At 42.2% G+C, this 20,317-nt stretch overlaps 1 long non-coding RNA gene across 1 annotated transcript; it reads right to left on the reverse strand.

Annotated features, from left to right (window-relative positions):
- Positions 1-1,120: 1,120 nt before the first annotated feature.
- On the reverse strand, positions 1,121-19,047 carry LOC127002468 (uncharacterized). The gene is made up of 2 exons (XR_007756291.1): positions 18,825-19,047; positions 1,121-1,168 (listed from the first exon to the last, which is right to left on the reverse strand). It is a non-coding gene; the product is annotated as an uncharacterized LOC127002468 (long non-coding RNA).
- Positions 19,048-20,317: the final 1,270 nt, after the last annotated feature.

Here is a 20,317-nt window from a genome sequence, read left to right on the forward strand (position 1 = left end):
CATCAGCTGCCACCAAATATCATTCATATCGGGCCTACTTAGCAGTGCAGCAGTGGTCCGGAAATGAGCTGGCACCTACTGAATGGGGATGGAAAGTACAAGATGGAAGGTTGCTTCCAGTTGCAACATACCAACCTGTGGCACCTGATCGGGTGTTGCGAATGATCTCATGTGGGTGCATAATAGGATGTGGAAAAAATGCAGTTGTTACAGAGCTGGGCTATTTTACACTGAGATGTGTTCCTCGTGTATTGGGAGGACATGTAACAACAGCCAATCCATAGATTCAGATGAGGGTTGAAACTAGAATTGTGTTGTAAATATTATGACATAAATGTACTCACATTTGGTACCTGCCAGACTGGACCAATGGTTTCTTTGTTGTATTATTTGCTTCTTGATATAATGCTGTATGGATATGCCTTTCTATGTATTGTATGTTTCACAGTTTGTAGCGGTTAGCATCCTACTGAAATTGGATTTCGTTAATTTAATCTTGTGCCCTTTTTGTGAACCAGATTACTTATGGTAGTTCTGCAATTTGGCAGAATAATTTCTTGAGACAGCACATGGTTATTTTGAAAGTAATGCTTGGATTGAATTTCGAACGATATATTTACACTCCTTGCTCACAAAAACATGGGATTATACCCCAAAATAATCACTCTCTGATGAATAGTAACAAAGTTATTACATTTTTAGTGTATTTCTGGTGTCTGGTCGACTCATCAGCGGTCATCTTGGATTGTGAATTTTCCACAGCCTGGATTTTAGGGGACCGTGTACCGTGTTACTAGATAGATTTCCTGAAAAAATCAGCTTTCTACATTTTTTCCCGGTTCAACAATGCTCCTGGGCTATTAGAAAACTAGGCTATTATGCATTAAGGAATACTAAGCTATTATTTTGCATTTAGGAATTAAGGCTATTATTTTGCATTTAGGAATACTAAACTATTATTTTCCATTTAGGAAAACTAGGCTATTTTTTTGCATATACGAATACTAAGCGATTATTTTGCATTGGGGAGGCGGTGGCTGAGTCGTCAAAGTAACGGCCTCGTGTTCAGGAGGACGCGAGTTCAATCCCCGCCCGGTGCCACCAAGCTGGGATTTTTCAGCCGCCGCCGAGTGGCTTAAAACTACCCACATGCTGTCCAGAAGACCACCTATCAACCCGGACTCTAGATTCTAGGATCAAAGATGAGCTCTGGGAGGGCAGCATGAGCCAATGCAAGATGGCGCCACTATAAACACTCGCCTGCGCCAGAACGGGCTGGGCCGACCATCAGGACCTACCGGAAAGAAGCCTTGGACCGACCATCAGGATCCACCTGGAAGAAGCCTACCGGCGCACTAGGCTTATCTTGCAGTAACCTTTCTCTTGAGCGAAGTAATTTTTTCTCTCTCTCTCTCTCTCTCTCTCTCTCTCTCCACTTCAGGAAGTCCACCTACAACACTGGTTTCCTCACATCCTTAAAAAAATACCACCATCTCTTTTATAAATTCTTCGTGGACTTATGAGTGAATAATGTATTACTGATAGCTATTCAAAAATGGTGTCTAATATAAGTAACAAGGAGCATGAAATTGGATAAGAGGTGAGGATAATAAGTAAAAAAAAAAAAAAAAAAAAAAGTATATCTATAAATGCACTCACCGCGAAAGAAATGAGTCCGGAGATGCATTAGGCTAATATTTTTAGTCTCTCTCTCTCTCTCTCTCTCTCTCTCTCTCTCTCTCTCTCTCTCTCTCTCTCTCTCTCTCTCTCAAGCAACAGTGGCTTTAAAAAGCAGAGACTGAGTGGGCAGAAGGGATGTTAGTGTCGTGTTTTAGCGGTGCTTAAATGTTTTATATATGTTATTGATACTAAAACGAACTGAAATGAAAATGTGACTTCATGGGTCCATGCGCATTACCAGTGGGGGGCTACATGCAAAATTTGGTTAGGCTAGGTTAGACATCCGTCAAGGATACAGAGTCTATGTCATGACCCAATATGAGTTAGTGTAATTTTCAGTTCATAAAATTACCTACCACTCCCGTGTTTGCCAGCATTGCTAATGTGCATCTTATATTTGCAACCAGCTCTGCCACAAGGTTGCAATCATTTTTGTCATTTAGCTTCTTCTGAATTTTCCACCATCTGGCTAAGACTTCATTGTCATTCTATTACTAAATACATATGTGCTGTTTATCTCTCACCTAACTCTACTAACTTTGTAAAATTCTTTGACTACTTGAACTCTAAAGTGGAGCACATTTTGACTCACTCTCCCATCGCTAAAATCTCCAGTTTGGGAGATTTCAATGTTCACCACCAGCTTTGGCTTTCATCCTCTTTCACTGAGCAGCCTGGTGAACAAGCCTACAACTTTGCTCTCCTCAACGATCTAGAGCAGCTGGTTCAGCACCCTACATGTATTGCCGACCGTCTTGGAGACAGGACCAGCATTCTAGACCTCTTCCTTACCTCTAATCCTTTTGCTTATTCTGTCAAACTGTTTGCTCTGTTGGGCTCCTCCGATCACAACCTTATTTATGTATCCTGTCCTATCGCTCCTGTACATCCTTTGGACCCACCGAAGAGGCGATGCCTCTGGCATTTTGCTTCAGCTCGGTGGGACGACCAGAAGATGTACATTTCCGATTCCCGTGGAATGATCACTGCTTCCAGGAGAGAGACACCTCTGTGTGCCCAGCGCATCACAGAGGTGATTGTTTCTGGAATGGAGGCCTACATTCCACGGACTTTCTACTCTTCATGCTAAAACCCTTGGTTTAATCACGATTGTTCTCGTGCTATTAAAGATAGAGAGGCAGCTCACAAAAGGTACCAGAGCCTTCGCACTCCTGCTAACCATGATCTTTGCATCTCTGTCCGGAATCGTGCCAAATCTATTCTGCGTCTTACCAAACCTTCTTTCATCAATAGAAAATGTCAAAACCTTGCTTTTTCCAATTCTTTCCGTGACTTCTCCTCCAATTTCACTTCTTCCTCTTTCCCCCCTTTCCTTAACCCTGACGGCAGCACTGTCGTCTAATCTATCTCTGAGGCTGAACTCTTCGCTCAAACTTTCTGTAAGAGCTCCACCCTGGACGATTATGGGCATGTTCCTCCTACTCATCCCCCCTCTGACTCCTTTATGCATGTTATTAAGATTCTTCATAATAATGTTTTCTATGCCCTCTCTGGCCTCAACTCTCAGAAGGTTTATGGACCTGATGGAGTGACTCCTGTTGTCCTTGAAAACTGTGCTTCCGTGCTGACACCCTGCCTGGTCAAACTCTTTCGTCGCTGCCTGCCTATCAACATCTACCTTTCCTTTGCACAGCCTGTGCTTAAGAAGGGTGACCGTTCCAATCCCTCAAACTACCGCCCTATAGCTTTACTTTCCTGTCTATCTAAAGCTTTTGAATCAATCCTTAACCGGAAGATTCAAAAACACCTTTCTACTTCTAAGCTTCTATCTGATCGCCAGTATGGGTTCCGCAAGGGGCGTTCTACTGGCGATCTTCTTGCTCTCTTAACTGATTCTTGGTCATCCTCTCTTAGCCGTTTCGGTGAAACGTTCTCTGTTGCGCTAGACATATCGAAAACCTTCGATTGAGTCTGGCACAAGTCTTTGCTTTCTAAACTGCCCTCTTTCGGATTCTATTCCCCTCTCTGTTCCTTTATCTCCAGTTTCCTTTCCGGCCGTTTTATCTCTGCTGTGGTAGACGGTCACTGTTCTTCCCCTAAACTTATCAACAGTGGTGTTCCACAGGCCTCTGTCCTATCGCCCGCTCTCTTCCTGTTATTCATCAATGATCTTCTTTCCATAACTAAATGCACAGTCCACTCATACGCCGACGACTCCACTCTGCAGAACGCTTAACCTCAGACCTTGCTATCATTTCCGATTGGGGTAGAAGGAACCTTGTGTTTTTCAATGCCTCAGAAAAACAATTTATCCACCTATCTACTCGGCACAATCTTCCAAATTCTTCAATAACACTCAGCTGTCACCTTCTTCAACACTAAATATCCTCGGTCTATCCTTAGCTCAAAATCTCAACTGGAAACTTCACATCTAATCTCTTACTAAAGCAGTTTTCTATTTGTTGGGCTTTCAGTATCGTCTCCGCCAGTTTTTCTTCCTTCTGTACAGGGGCCTTGTCCGCCCTCGTATGGAGTATGCATCTCACTTATGTGGGGGGGCTCCACTCATACAGCTCTTCTGGACAGAGTGGAGTCTAAGGCTCTTCGTCTCGTCAGCTCTCCTCCTCCTACTGATAGTCTTCCGTCGCGATGCTGCCTCCTTTTCTATCTTCTATCGATATTTTCACGCTGACTGCTCTTCCGAACTTGATAACTGCATGCCTCCCCACCTCCCGCTGCACACGACTTTCTACTCATGCTCATCCCTATACTGTCCAAATCCCTTTTGCAAGAGTTAACCAGCATCTTCACTCTTTCATCCCTCACGCTGGTAAACTCCAGAACACTCTTCCTTCATCTGTATTTCCTTCTGGCTACGACTTGAACTCTTTCAAGAGGAGGGTTTCAGGGCACATCTCCTCCCGAAATTGACCTCTCTTTTTGGCCACTCCCCTGTACTCTATTCAGGAGCAGTAAATAGTGGGATTTTTTTCTTTAATATTTTTTGTATATGCCCTTGAACTGTTTCCTTTAAAAAAAAAAAAAAAAAAACCGGATGACAAGCTTGTATCAAACAACATAGTCACATCATTCTCGAACGATCTATATGTTATTTCAAGTTCATATAATTATCTCATTTCAGGTAGATTAGAAGACAGCTGGCTCTGCAAGTGGAAATAAAGGGTAATTTAATAATGCCCTGCATGTAAATAACGATTGATATTCAAAGTAACATGAAACTTCCGCAGTTGCGCTAGACATATCCAAAGCCTTCGATAGAGTCTGGCATAAATCTTTGCTTTCTAAACTGCCCTCTTACGGTTTCTATCCTTGTCTCTGTTCCTTTATATCCTGTTTCCTTTCTGGCCGTTCTATCTCCGCTGTGGTAGACGGTCACTGTTCTTCCCCTAAACTTATCAACTGTAGTGTTCCACAGGGCTCTGTCCTATCACCCACTTTCTTTCTGTTATTTAGCATTGATCTTCTTTCTTTAACAAACAGTCCTATCCATTCATACGCTGATGACTCCACTCTGCACTATTCAACTTCTTTCAACAGAAGACTTTCTCAACAGGAATTACAAGACTCCAGACTGGAGGCTGCAGAACGTTTAACCTCAGACCTTGCTATAATTTCCGATTGGGGTAAAAGGAACCTTGTGTCCTTCAGTGCCTCAAAAAAAATCTCCACTTATATAATCGACACAATCTTCAAAATACCTATGCCCTATTCTTTAATAACACTCAGCTGTCACCTTCTTCAACACTAAGTATCATCGGTCTATCCTTAGCTCAAAATCTCAACTGGAAACTTCACATCTCATCTCTCATTAAATCAGTTTTCTCGAGGTTGGGCTTTCTGTATCGTCTGTGCCAATTCTTCTTTCCCGCACATATGCTTTCCATTTATAGGGACCCTGTCCGCCCTCGTGTGTTATTAAAGAATAGGGCATAGGTATTTTGAAGATTGTGTCGAGTAGATAAGTGGAGATTTTTTTTTTGAGGCAGCTAAATGACAAAAATGATTGCAACCTTGTGGCTTAGCTGGTTGCAAATATAAGATGCACATTAGCAATGCTGGCAAACACGGGAGTGGTAGGTAATTTTATGAACTGAAAATTACACTAACTCATATTGGATCATGACATAGACTCTGTATCCTTGACGGATGTCGGCGGAACCGCCTAAATATTAGGCGGGCAAACTCTCAAAACAAAATTAAGGCGTCCTGACTTTATTATTTTTTTTACCTAGCCTAACCAAATTTTGCATGTAGCCCCCCACTGGTAATGCGCATGGACCCATGAAGTCACATTTTCATTTCAGTTCGTTTTAGTATCAATAACATATATAAAACATTTAAGCACCGCTAAAACACGACACTAACATCCCTTCTGCCCACTCAGTCTGCTTTTTAAAGCCACTGTTGCTAGAGAGAGAGAGAGAGAGAGAGAGAGAGAGAGAGAGAGAGAGAGAGAGAGAGAGAGATACTAAAAATATTAGCCTAATACATCTCCGGACTGATTTATTTCGCGGTGAGTGCATTTATAAATATAAATTACTTCGCTTAAGAAAAAAGTTACTGCAAAATAAGCCTAGTATTCTTAAATGCAAAATAATAACTTAGTATTCGTAAATGCAACATTATAACCTAGTTTTATAAATGCAAAATAATCGCTTAGTATTCGTAAATGCAAAAAATTGCCTAGTTTTCCTAAATGGAAAATAATAGTTTAGTATTCCTAATGCAAAACAATAGCCTTGATTCCTAAATGCAAAATAATAGCTTAGTATTCCTAAATGCAAAATAATAGCCTTGATTCCTAAATGCAAAATAATAGCTTAGTATTCCTAAATGCAAAATAGCCTAGATTTCTAATAGCCCAGGAGCATTAGTGTTGAACCGGGAAAAAAATGTAGAAAGCAGATTTTTTCAGGAAATCTATCTAGGAACATGGTACAAAGTCCCCTAAAATCCAGGCTGTGGAAAATTCACAATCCAAGATGACCGCTGATGAGTCGACCAGACACCAGAAAGACACTAAAAATGTAATAACTTTTTTACTATTCATCAGAGAGAGATTATTTTGGGGTATAATCCCATGTTTTTGTGGGCAAGGAGTGTAAATATACCGTTCGAAATTCAATCCAAGCATTACTTTCAAAATAACCATGTGCTGTCTCAAGAAATTATTCTGCCAAATTGCAGAACTACCATAAGTAATCTGGTTACCTACATCGTATAAGGCTGAAACAGTATCACAGCCTGTTATAGCATGTAGGAACAAGAGATTGGTTTTAAGGTTGGGACTGATGGCCTGTTGAATAGCATGTATGCTGTAAACTGATGGATCACGTTCAAACATCATGAAAATGTTCATATCTCTAGTTGCCTGGGCAGTGAGCATCACCAGCAAATCAGTATCCTTCCCAACAACTACAACTGGTCGTTCATGGTCACCAGCTGCTGCAGTCAGTGATGTGGCTACAACGAGATGATCAGCATCTGCAGTGCTCTGCTAACAGTTCACACCATTAGACTTAATTTTTTCATGAGTATACCAATCAACCGCTGCTTGTTCTTACTGTTTGCCAGGTATGACGTTTGGGAGGTGGTAGGCACCATGTCCACCTCAAATATAATACTTGCAGATGCATTCTGGACTGCTCTCCTGTGTTGTTCTAGTGCTTTTGTTGATATGGTGCAGTCGTATCCATCAAATATGATTGCTGAGCCCCTTCCATAATAATTAAGAACATGTGTCACATAGGTGTCACACACCTTTCCATATGTAGCGTCACATGACCAAGTTACACTGTGTAAGAGGTGGCCACCATCAATAATGAATTGTAAGTTCTCGGGAATCTGTAACTGGCCATTCACCTTTGACTTCAGCATAATGGCAAGGACACTTTTGATGTTTTTGCGCATCATCCCATGATGAAAAAGGGAGGGAGGGTGGGTCCCAAATTCATAACAAAGGAAATCCCGCATTTCATTATGATGCTTCATAATACATGTCACACGCATGAAAAGAACGGCTGCGTTGACTTCCACACTCTGTCCTCTTATAGAAACTTGAGATCTAGCGCTGCTGATTGACAAAACCCTGTCTTTTCGCTTCATTTTCTGATCAGCATAGTTGTGTCCTGTCATTGCTTCTGCTCCAGCTTTCCCCACTGTGTAGGATTCATCAGCATTTGCTGCAGTATTAGCAACTTCACCAGTAGAAATACAGACAAGAGATTCATACCCTTGATATGAGAACGGGGAATGTGTAGAAAGCCAATTAATGAAAGTTTCACAATCCTGACTGTCACGTGCTGTTCTGGATGGACGTAAATCAGCATGCTGGTCTGATGTGCTATTATTAACACTACAGAAGTTTTCCAGTGCATTGCAGATAGGAACACATTTTGGAGTTACAAAGACCCATTTGGTCACAGTGCTATCAGTTATTCCCCTACCACGAGCCAGTTCACCAGATGTCTTCAATAATCTCATGAGTTCTTGCTCAATTATTTGGTCTGTAAAATTCCCATTCCAAAATGTATCACTTCTCCGTATTGTGAAGTAACCCTGCTTGGAGAAATTTGAAAATTCAGTTTCACCCATGATTTCAGGTAGCTTCTTCATTGAGTCAAGATACAAACGTGATGATTTAGCATAAGCAGTATGGCCTGCTGCATGGAATATCGGGATCATTTACTCACATCATGAAGATGCAAATGCCAGTCTTATGTGCGCTATGCTCTGATAAAGAGCATAATTACTTGCACCTGTTTTAAATACTGGATCCATAACTTGCCTGTACGACTTTGTCTAGCAGCATCTGCCATGAGATCATGTAAAATGTGAGTCGGCTGCTGAACTACCTCTTCATTCATAATGCTACTCATGTCACACTCCCTGGCAAGGAGCATTATTTGAACAGAGAAAAACTGACTGATATCCATTCCACTCAGACAACCTGGTGTCTGTAGTAAGATCCTCACAAGAGCAGCTGCTGTGAGTAAATGGGCACGAAGAGCTCTTGCATATGCATGCCCTGTCACCATATGATTCACTGTGTTTGGCGCATAGACTGTCTGCCACAGACTCTCCAAACCACTACCGCCCATTATGTAGCCAATAGATCCCATGAATGACATCAGAAGGTGAAGCTCACCAAGCCTGACTATTGTGTTCTTGAGCTCAGGGGAGGCCTTAACAGCTTTGATATACAGTGGCTGGTCAAATGTCACAAGACACTTTCCCAAAAATGGTTGATGGCTGAGATGGAGCTTGGTTGGTGAATGGAAGAATTTCTATCTTGCTTTTATGATTATTGTCCCCTGTGACTGCCACCTGCATAAATCCACTCTAGGAAGGACACTCTGCTGCAGGAATAGCTTGGGAAAAACTAGCAAACTATATACTATCCAGAGATTTAGCCAGGTTCAACAGGGCTGGGAGTGGTTGAGGGGGTTCAGGTGGGTCAATTAAGACTGACTTCAGTCCTGCAGATTTAGGTTTTTTGTATGGCTTTATGGGCACATGACTGAACTGTCCCATCTGCACTACAGATCTGATACTGGTGGATCTTTGTAGCAGAGATGAAACCTGATCTGTTGCTGCTGGGGTTACACATGCAATGCCACCCTTGGTATGCCACGTGCCATGACATGTTAGAGTGCGAACATTTATATCTACATTGTCAAAAATAAAATTGACTAGATCTCCAGAAAGGTAAAAAAACTGCTCTCCTTTTGGTAAAAGGGCATCATATAGTCTTTGAACCTCCCTGTAGTTATCTGCAAAAGATAAACTACCGAGAAGATCAATGAGTTCACGTGACTCCAGTTTTCTATTAATATACAGAGATATTCCTAGCAAAATTGGTGATATGAATGAACGAGGTCTGACAGCAGATATTATACTATGGGCAATAGCAGTGCGACGTCTCTCTGCTACTGCTCTGTCATTTGATTTAGTCTTGATTATCACTTCTAGGAGACGCCTTAAGCCCCAAATACACTGCCGAATTTTGGCCACGAACTTGACGCCGAATCAGTTCGTGAAAAAATTCGGCGACCGGTTCGCCGACATGACCAAGATTCTTACAGTTCGTGACCATTCGGCGACATGTCGGCGAATGCTCAAGACAATGGGACAATTCGGAGACATGTCGCCGACTATTCGGCGTCCATGTCGCCGAGTTCAAAATCTGAAATTTTAACGTTTTTTTTTGTCGCGGAATAATTGGCGACAAGTCTACGAATTGTCTTCGTATATCCCCGAAGTGTCAGCGACATGTCGGGGACCCTCCGACAGTGCCAAGATTTCTGACAGCTGATCATCTGATGCCCATGTGGCATATAAAAGCACGGGAATCCGCGCCTACCTCATGGACTACTACAACACCCGGGGAGCAGTGGCCTGGCAGGACAGAATTGTTGGCGAGTAAATACCATGTGTGGTAATATGTGTAGTAATATGTATGATAGTATGTGTAATAAAATGTATAAATGTGACTTGTTTTTGTTTTACTCTCCTACAAATATTTTAGAATGAATGAATGTTTACGTAATATCAGTAAACAAACCAGTAACTGAAAGAAGAAATAAATCTAAATAACTGAAAATGAAACAAAGGTTAAATAATGGGAGAATAATGATATTAAGAAATAAATAAAGAAATAAATAGTAAATTAATTATGAAATAAATGAAAATGTTAGTTCCATACCTATTTTATATATTCATGATTCTTCTTGTTTTTCATATTTTCTTGTTTACTTTTTATTATTATAGTATTATTTTATTCCGTATATATATATATATATATATATATATATATATATATATATAGATATATATATATATATATATATATATATATATATATATATATAAAGAGAGAGAGAGAGAGAGAGAGAGAGAGAGAGAGAGAGAGAGAGAGAGAGAGATACTCCAAAAATAGATAGATAGATAGATAGACCCCTGTGTACACCTCCCACCGCGACCCGTTTGCCGTGTCGTGATTTATTCGCCGAATATTCGGTGACATGTCCTCGAATAGTCTTGGCCATTCGGCGACATGTCCAGCATACAACAAGGCCAGCATACAACAAGGCCAACATTATGCTCGGGTTCATAGCGAGGAAAATCGAGTGTAAAACACCAGACGTGATGTTATCCTTGTATAATTCCATGGTAAGACCGCACCTCGAGTATGCAGTGCAGTTCTGGTCTCCCAATTACAGAAAGGACATTGCTTTACTGGAAAGGATTCAACGACGCGCCACAAAGATGATTCCAACCTTCAGGGGTCAACCGTACGAGGAACGACTCAAGCGACTTAATCTCTTTACATTGGAGAAAAGACGCCTACGAGGGGATATGATTCAAGTCTTCAAGCATCTAAAAAAGTTCAATAACGTCGATTACTCCAAATTCTTCGAACTGCAAACCAACTCAAGAACTAGAAATATCGGTTTACCCATTCAGTTGAGTCGATGTAACACAGACATTGGAAGGAGTTTCTTTTTAAACCGAGTCATCCGCCACTGGAACAATCTTCCCTCAGAAGTAGTAAATGCGAATACCATCAACTCCTTCAAATATAGAATCGACTGTCATTTCGCTGCGTCGGGAGTAAACTGAATAACGAGGGGCTTCCATCTGCTCCTCAACATCGAGGTGCTTTCATCTGCTCACCAAGCCCCAAGTGGCGGTCGAGCAGATTAAATCACCCAAGCGGGCGACCTCGTAATGAGCCAATAGGCTTTCTGTTGCCTGCATTTCCATGTTTCCATGTTTCCACCCACTCCTTCCCCTTCTCTTCATTCATCCCCTTCCTTGCCTTACCCATCTTCCCATTCACTCTCGTCCATCCATCCCCGTCCTTTGCAACTGCACCCATGAGGAACTAAATCAAAGATGTGCTGTTCGTCATATGCACTTTAAGGAAAAATTCTGAATAAAATGAAAAAGGGAAGAACCTACAATTGAAGGAACACCTCGGGAATGGCATGGCTTCACTTATATTAGTGAAGACAAACTTATTTGAAAACCCTTCCCTTTGCAATCTTGAAACTGCTTGTTTCGAGGGTAAAGCCAAGATTATAGAAGTAAATGGTGGTTTAACAGCACATGTCGGCCCTAATTTTGACCCGAGCTCTGCCTGCGGGTGAGGAAGCTAGAGTGCTGTGGCCTTGAAAAGGGGGGTAGGTTATCTCCCCCGCGCGTCGTGCGGCTGTGTCAGATACCTCTGTAATACGAGTATGGGAAAGTGGGGTAAGATGAACCACCCCTTGCGATCACGTGATCACATATTGCATCAAGCTCTAATACTACACAACCAAACCAGTAGTCACCACGTGTCTCTGGTAGCAGCGAGACGTTCCTGTGGAGAGTCTGTCAGTTTTTACAGCAAAAAAATGTTTCTTCCATCGAAAAGTAAAATATTGGAAGCCGAGAATATCGTCAATTACTCTGGTATGTATTAGTCTTACTTTTGTTGGAAATTGCTGGTGATTAGTTTAGTATTTGATAATTCTTCTGTCCATGTTTTCGATGGTAACGGTTTGTATTAACATATTTACAAACGATTCATTCAAAATGGCCGCGGAGGGGTAAGATGAACCTTTAAGTTTGGGGACAGATGAACCATCAGTTCATCTTACCCATCATGTGTGAATGATTATTTTTAATCCTCATTGTAATCTATTTGATATCAGATGCCGCGAAAGTACATCAGAAAAACGGGCCGGGCCCCTGTACCCCTCGATGTGATGAAAAGGGCCTCCGCTGCATTCGACGATGGAAAAAGAAGAGAGAAAGAAAAGAAAAGGGCCACAAAAATACTGACTGATACGCCAGTCCGGGATGAAGTAGCAGCAGAGAGAGAAGAAAAATAGGCCGCAAAGGCGAATAAAGAAATTGTGAAGAATTTGTTTGGTAAGAGACATAAGTCAAGACAGACAGCATCTATAATGCCACTTCGGATGATGATAGTGAGGACGATGTATGCGAGACCATGGATTCACTTACACAAGATTCTGATGACGATATATCGGATGACGAGTTAATGAAAGGCGGTTGCGTGGTAGTGAACATTCATAGCATGAAGGGAACCACACAAAGATATGTCGCAAGAGTCGACGTAATCGACGGTGATGAAATCGAGGGAGTTTTCATGAAGAGAATCCCGGGACACAGGCCCATTGAAAGCAAACAGGCCTTCATAATCGACCACAATGATGAAGCATCATTCGATAAAAAATATATTTCGGTGACACTACCAGCTCCGAAAAACTTGTCTGGTAGTCTGCGAAAGTCGAACCAGTTTGTGTTCCCATGTGACTTGGGAAGATTCAATTTCTCGTAGGCCTGTTGATGGACATAAGTGCATTTTGCTAAATTTTCAAAAGGAATTTTGATTATTTTAAAATGATGTATATGTACTATTGATACATAAAAAATGTGTACTATCCTCTTTTTTAAAGGCTTTAAAAAGGTGAAAGCCTTCTCAGGAGAATATCAATTTTGTTTATGGTCAAAGGTAAATGACAGCTGCTCAAATGAACACTGACAGAGACAGGGTCACGTTCCCAGGGAAGACCGCAGGTCGAAAAATCTAAAAAGTGGTTCATCTTACCCCACTTCCCCCTAACTAGGAGCTCCGAGCCAAAAAATATATTCAGTCCTCAGTCACATACACACACACACACATACACACGCACAGACACACGTACAGTGTAATTCAAGCAAACATATCTAAATTGAAAATGACCGTATCTCGCTTATTTCCAAAGTCAAGTTTTTTATTAACAATCAGCAGCGGACGGGAAAAAAATTGATAACCCGACGGGCCTGACGTGTGTGGGGAGAGAGAGAGAGAGAGAGAGAGAGAGAGAGAGAGAGAGAGAGAGAGAGAGAGAGAGAGAGAGAGAGAGAGAGAGAGAGAGAGCAAATCATCCGTCTACTGACCTGTATGTCCTCACTAAACTGAGGGAAATCACGAACGGTAGGTATAATAATTTATGAAGAGTAACGAGCCTCCATTATGGGAGGTAAGGGTTGCATATGACTTTCGCTACACTGTCGTGTCATCCTGACAAGATGTTGCATCACTTCCACTGTACCCCTCCACTAGTGGTGGCAGCGCTCCACACGTAGGCACGAAGCAAGCACTTAACGAGCATAAGTAAATCTTGTGTTTACACTTATAATATTTGCTTTGTTTTGTGTATGCAGCTCAGTGTTTTAAGGAAGTAATTGTTTTGAATCTTCGTAATCTTGATTTTCAAGAAAATAAAAATGTATAAGAAATGCATTGTAATTCTCAGACAACGACGTTGTTTGTTAACGCGCATCGGATCCGGGGACGAGTAGGTTTCATTGCTTGTTTCTCCAACAGAAGTTCAGTCATCTATAGGCGATGGAAAGTTTTCAGATTCCGCCATAATAAACTTTACTTTTTAACTCTTAGCGGGTGATATTTTATCAAATAGTCTCCAAAGCAAATACCCTTCACTCATCGTTAATCAAGTCATACTGAGTATACTATTCTGAGGAGACCTCGGGTAACCTTGTCCCAGGGAATCTACCCCAACGGCCGGTGGCAACACTGCAGGGTGGCGCACGGCTGTCTGAGGTGACGGAGCTCACATATGAGGAGTCCGGCGGTAGTGGCGCGTGGCCTGTCATAAGTGTAACCATCACGTACCCTTTGAGGCTCCTAAATACTCTTCCGAACGCATGTGACCAGTTGTTGTGTCGCGTGTAACCTAGATTGACGCAGCGACGGAGGGGCAGCCTGAGGGACCGAACACCGATTCCTGGTAAGTACTTCCATGGGTTGCCTCGTAGCAGCACAAGAGGTTTGTACTGATGTTTCAGGAATAAGAAAGTGAAAGGATTGTATCATCTACAAGAGTACTTCCTTCCGTGTATAGTCGTGTGAGCTCGTAAATTCCACCGTCGGTTACAACAGAAACGGCAAATCGTGTATACTGCCACTTTTCACCCCCCCACCCCCTTTTCGTTGCTTTTTTACATAGCTCTAATGGCAATTAGCACTACCCCAGCTACCATCCCCTCCCTGTCTTTGGCTTTACAGTGCCTAAAGTCAGGGATCTCCATGACCAATAACCCAGGAAAACTACTGTTGTACAACCGTGGTACACAAGTGTTGACACACTGTCCACTGAGTTTCGTTCACCGGCCCTGACTTTAAAATATATACACCGCATGGAAAAAGGCTAATGTTCAGATATGTCACTACATATACACTCTCCATCATTTATTATATATGAATTTGTCAGTTGTGCACACTGGTAACAAGTTTGTAATTTGTGGAGGAAAATGTCTCTTTTTACATTTCGTTCAAATTTAGTCAAGGACAGCTAAAGTTGTTTACAAGGCTATTATGCATTTGAATAAATGTTGTATTCATTCCTGCAACGTCCTCCCTAAGAAAATACGAAGAAAACATTGATAACTCTCACAAATATTCTGATAAGATCTAAAAATATATAATGATGAAACCATTTAACTCTCGCTTGACAATGTTATGTAATGACGTCATCGACCATGCCAGCCGGCGCATTTAGGAAACTAGTAGGCTATTGTGAATTGAATTGAATTACAAAGCTATTATTTTGCATTTAAGAATACTAAGCGATTCGTTTGCATTTATGAAACTAAGCCATTACTTTGCATTTACGAATACTAAGTTATTATTATGCATTTAAGAAAACTGCTATTATTTTGCAGTAACTTTTTTTGGTCAGTTTACGGTTTCACCCAACCAACGATTTTCTCACGTGGTTCATGTTTTTCTGCTGATAGATGTAGAGAATTCCGTGATTTTGTTCCTCATTTCCGTCGCAAATGTCTACTTTTCGAGTTATGCCTCTTTTCAAGTTATGCCTATCCCCTTCCCTAAACGATCTTGGGGGACCTGTGGGAACACGGGGTTTTTGGGTGGGGGAGCATGAAATCGACTAATATGCATTTCAAATGAGGTCGAGAAATCAACAGAATCGCATTAGAACACCAGTGAAAAGGCATAGCCTACATTTGTTTTGGTTGGAGCGGGGAAGCGGCCATTGTGATGTAAGCAGTGTTGCCAACGATCCGCTATGGGTGAACATCCCATCCTGATCTGCGCATGCGCGGACTTTGTTTACATACACAGGGTGGATTATTTTCGGCACGGTACCGTGTCTTTTCTCGCTTCCTTTTTGTGATCTGTCCCACCCGAGTTTATATTTGTTTTTTATGAAAGTAAATGATGACGTATGTTTTGAATTTGGAAAATGCATGAAATATGAAAGTTGATTCCTGCACCTCTTGTATGTCAGCAAATGTGATAAATGAGAGAACCTGCACCCCTTGTATGTCGGTAAATGTGATAAATAAGATAACCTGCACCACTTGTAGGGGGGGGTGGGGCAAAATGGCATAGGTGGGTAATATGGACCACCCCGTTTTCTGTCTTTTTAGCTTCTGCCAGCTATTGATAATGATATGGACTTACTCCTCGGCTCATTAGTCAGCTGCAACATCGGGGCAAGTTTGGACGCCGTCGTTTGTTTGTGTGTGAAAAATCCCAGAATATTTTATCATCAGGTGATCTATTGGTAAGGGTCTGATAAAATCGTGTTTATAGGAGTACTGTGACTCATAATTTCATGTGTTATTGCATGATTCTTTGGTATTACTCTGTGCATGAGTCTGACTACTGAAACATTTTTCTGCACCGCCATTGTTCCGCTGAGATTGTTGTTAACATATTTATTGCCCTTGGGGCAAAACGGCCTACTTAACAATAATAATTATTTTTTGGTGCTAACTAACTCACAACTTCAGTGAACAAAGATAAGGACAAAGTGTTCTCTGTTTCTTTTATATGAATATTAATTTTATGTTCAGGAAGGTAATGTCACTTTTCGTTTGTGAGTTCATGTTGTTCATGCTATTGAGCAAAATAACTATTTTTGTAATGCATTAAGAACTTTTATGTTCAGAAAGGTAATTTCACTTTCACTTGTGAGTAGTTTCATGAGAGTTCATTGGTGTTCATGCTATTGAGCCACAGATCATTTATTTTTGTAATGGAATAAGAACTTGATGTTCAGGAAGGTAATATCACTTTTCATTTGGAATTCATTGTTGTTCATGCTACTGAGCCTAAGAGCAATTGTTTTCTAATGGAATAAGAACTAGATTATTTTAGTTTTGCTAAGTAATCTTTCTAATGTGATTATCTGTCAAAACGTATGTTAGGCATGTTACCAAGCATTTCCATATGAGGGCCATTTTGCCCCATACGTGAGGTCCGTTTTGCCCCACCTGTTGTACAAAATGGTCCACTTGTGGCTATTTTGTTTTTTTAATTCATGAGTAAAGGATCCAAAGTAGTTCTTCCAAAGAGAGTTTATTTTGTTTAATGATGAATAAAGATTGCAAAAACACCAGCTATCTCTGAATATACTACCAAATTAATGCAAAATCTGGAGTGAAACCTTAAGGGTGCCGTTTTGCCCCACCTTCCTCTGTGTCGGTAAATGTGATAAGTGAGATAACCTGCACCCTTTGTACGTCGGTAAATGTGATTGGTGAGATAACTTGCACCCCCTGTACGTCGGTAAATGTAATAAATGTCATAACCTATACCCCTTGTATGTCGGTAAATGTGATAAATGTGATAACCTATACCCCTTGTATGTCGGTAAATGTGATAAATGTGATAACCCTTGAATGTCATCCTGGAATTTGGCCATTCTCTCATAAAAACTAGCATGCTGTATTGCCGCCATCTTGCCTGGACAAACTAATATCAACACTCTGTGATAGTAAACATTGGGTTCTGCGCATGCGCAGATCAGGATCGGATAGACTAAAATACATTGATGAGATTTATCGCCACGCCGGGCTGCCCACAACATTTCCTCCCGTCACTCCAGAAACACAGGCCGAGGACCGCGAACTTGTTTTCCACTGGAATGCCTCAGATTTGCTACACTTTTTTGTGCTGTCTGTAGCGCCGGTAGGGTTTTTTGAGGGGCGTTATAGACGGCCCCAGCCTGTTAGTAGCGCAAGCTAATTTTATTTATGGTGGCTGGCGTGATGTATGACTTGCTTGGCCCATGCTGCCTCCCGGTGCTCCTCTTGACCGAAGTTGCTGAAGTTAAGGTTGATTGAAGATCCGGACAGCATGCCAAGTGCCTTCCCACCCCTCAACTTAGCCACAGCCTCTTTGACCTCAACCAGAGAGGATGAACTTTCGTCAATGGGTGGGTCAGCATCCACCACTTGTAACCCAGCAACTGGAAGCTGCCGACGTGGAGAGTCCACCATGTACAGCTGCTCAAAGTTCTCAGCCCAACGTGCCCTCTGCCCATTCATGTAAGACACGAGGCAGCCGTCAGCTGTTCGGATAGTGCTCACCTAATAAGAGGGAGACTTGGAGCGGAGCATCTTCACGGCTCGATAAGCAGGTCGGGGGTCATTCGCATTTAAATGGCCCTCGACTTATACAGCGAGACTCCTGACATACCTCTCCTTGTCTCTCCTCAGGAGAGCTCTAGTCCTACGCGACAGAGCCCTGTATTGGTCCCGCTTCCCAGCAAGTCTGGCAGCGCGACTCTCCTCAATATTATCCAACGTCTCCACCGAGGCAAAGGCACTCCTAGATCTCGGGCGCTCTCCAGTGCACTCCTCGGCATCTTGCAGAGTCTTACGTTTGAAGGTATTCCACAGTTTACAGGGTCTTCTAGGGTGCTGAGCACATCGAACAGATTTGAGACCGTCACTGCATACTCCTGAGCACATGCCAGGTCCTTCAGCCTCTCGAGATGGAACACAGTAGTGTTCCATCTCGAGATTCTTTTTGACCTAACATGAAGCTTGAGTGTTGCAACAACAAGCCTATGGTCAGTTGCAAAGAACGCAGCACTCCGGTAAACCCTGCAGTTCTGAAGGATCCTCCAACGAGTATTTACGAGAATGTGGTCGATCTCCTTAGCTACACCTCCGGCATCGCTATATCAAGTCCAGCGGTGGCTGAGTCGTCAGAGTAACGGCTCCGTGTTCAGGAGGACGCGAGTTCAATCGCCGCCCGGTGCCACCAAGCTGGGATTTTTCAGCCGCCGCCGAGTGGCTTAAAACTACCCACATGCTGTCCAGAAGACCACCTGTCAACCCGGACTCTAGATTCTAGGATCAAAGATGAGCTCTGGGAGGGCAGCATGAGCCAATGCAAGATGGCGCCACTATAAACACTCGCCTGCGCCAGAACGGGCTGGGCCGACCATCAGGACCCACCGGAAAGAAGCCTTGGACCGACCATCAGGATCCACCGGGAAGAAGCCTACCGGCGCAATAGGCCGCAATGTAAAAAAAAAAAAAAAAAAAAAAAGCTCTGGTCTCTGGTACCAGGAACCCGCAATTCTCAACTTTCTGGATTTTGCAAAATTTCCTGGTACATTTGCGGAAATGAGTTCCTGTACCCACTGTGGTAAGCCTTCCCTCCAACCGGCAACGTCGCAGTTGTGCTACTCAAGTGTTGTTGTGAATAAACGATGTTCGTCGTGTTCGGCTGTGAGTGGCGGAGAGGTTCACTGCTATTCAGGAAGTGTAAGGGAGGCTTTATCCATAATTAAGAGGTGAAAATAAATGTAGCATGTGTATGTAACACATGTTAAACCAAGATATCACTACAAAATAATAACACCAGAGAAGACGAGGCGTATTATCTAGAGTCGAGACTTTGATGTTCCGCTCCTTCATCAGCATTCACGTGTGAACGTGTGCACTCTCTCTCTCTCTCTCTCTCTCTCTCTCGATGGAAATCCGATATAATTTTCTCACTTTCTAAGAAATCCGGCCACCTGTTTTTAACCAGTCTCTCACATACCTTCGCAACCACACTAGTGAGTGATACCGGTCTGTAATTTAATGGGTCCGCTCTCTTGCCTCCCTTAAACATCGGTACCGTACTATGTTTGCTCTCTTCCAATCTTGTGGTACCTTTTCTTCACTCAGAGAGGCACTCATTATGGAGTGCAGTTTCTCTGCAAGTTGATCACTACATTCTTTCAAGATCCACCCTGATACTCCATCCGGCCTCGTCGCCTTTCTTACATCCAATTTGATCAAACTTTGTTTGACCTCCTGCACCGTTAACTGAATCTCTTGCATAACTCTTCCTTTTTCCTGGCCCGGGGGTTGTACAAATTCTTCTTTTGTAAAATTCTATGGAAGCTGTTATTCATCACCTTTGCCATCTTTGCTGGGTCCTCATATGTGGTTTCATCCATTTTCAGTTTATCGATTTTTTCTCTATTCTTTAATTTGCCGTTCACACGTCTATAAAATAGTTTGGGTAGGTCTTTTCACTTGTCGATTATATCTTTTTCACATTTCCTTTTTTTCTTATCTTCTAATCTTTGTATATTCATTCCTTGCTTGTTAGAAATCGTTCCACGAGTTAATTCTTCTTCGTCTCCTCCATCCCTTCCAAGCTTCCTCTTTTCTCTTTCTAACTATCTCGGATCTCTTGTTAAACCACTCCTTTTTACCAACATCCTTTTTGGTTACCTAGGGGACATATCTATTTTCGGCTTCCTTGTATAGCTTTAAAAACTCCTCCCACTTATCCTGTGTACTCTTGGCTTTGAACAGCCCA

This window comes from Eriocheir sinensis, chromosome 23 (genome assembly GCF_024679095.1).
Source record: "Eriocheir sinensis breed Jianghai 21 chromosome 23, ASM2467909v1, whole genome shotgun sequence".
Taxonomy (NCBI): Eukaryota; Metazoa; Arthropoda; class Malacostraca; order Decapoda; family Varunidae; genus Eriocheir; species Eriocheir sinensis.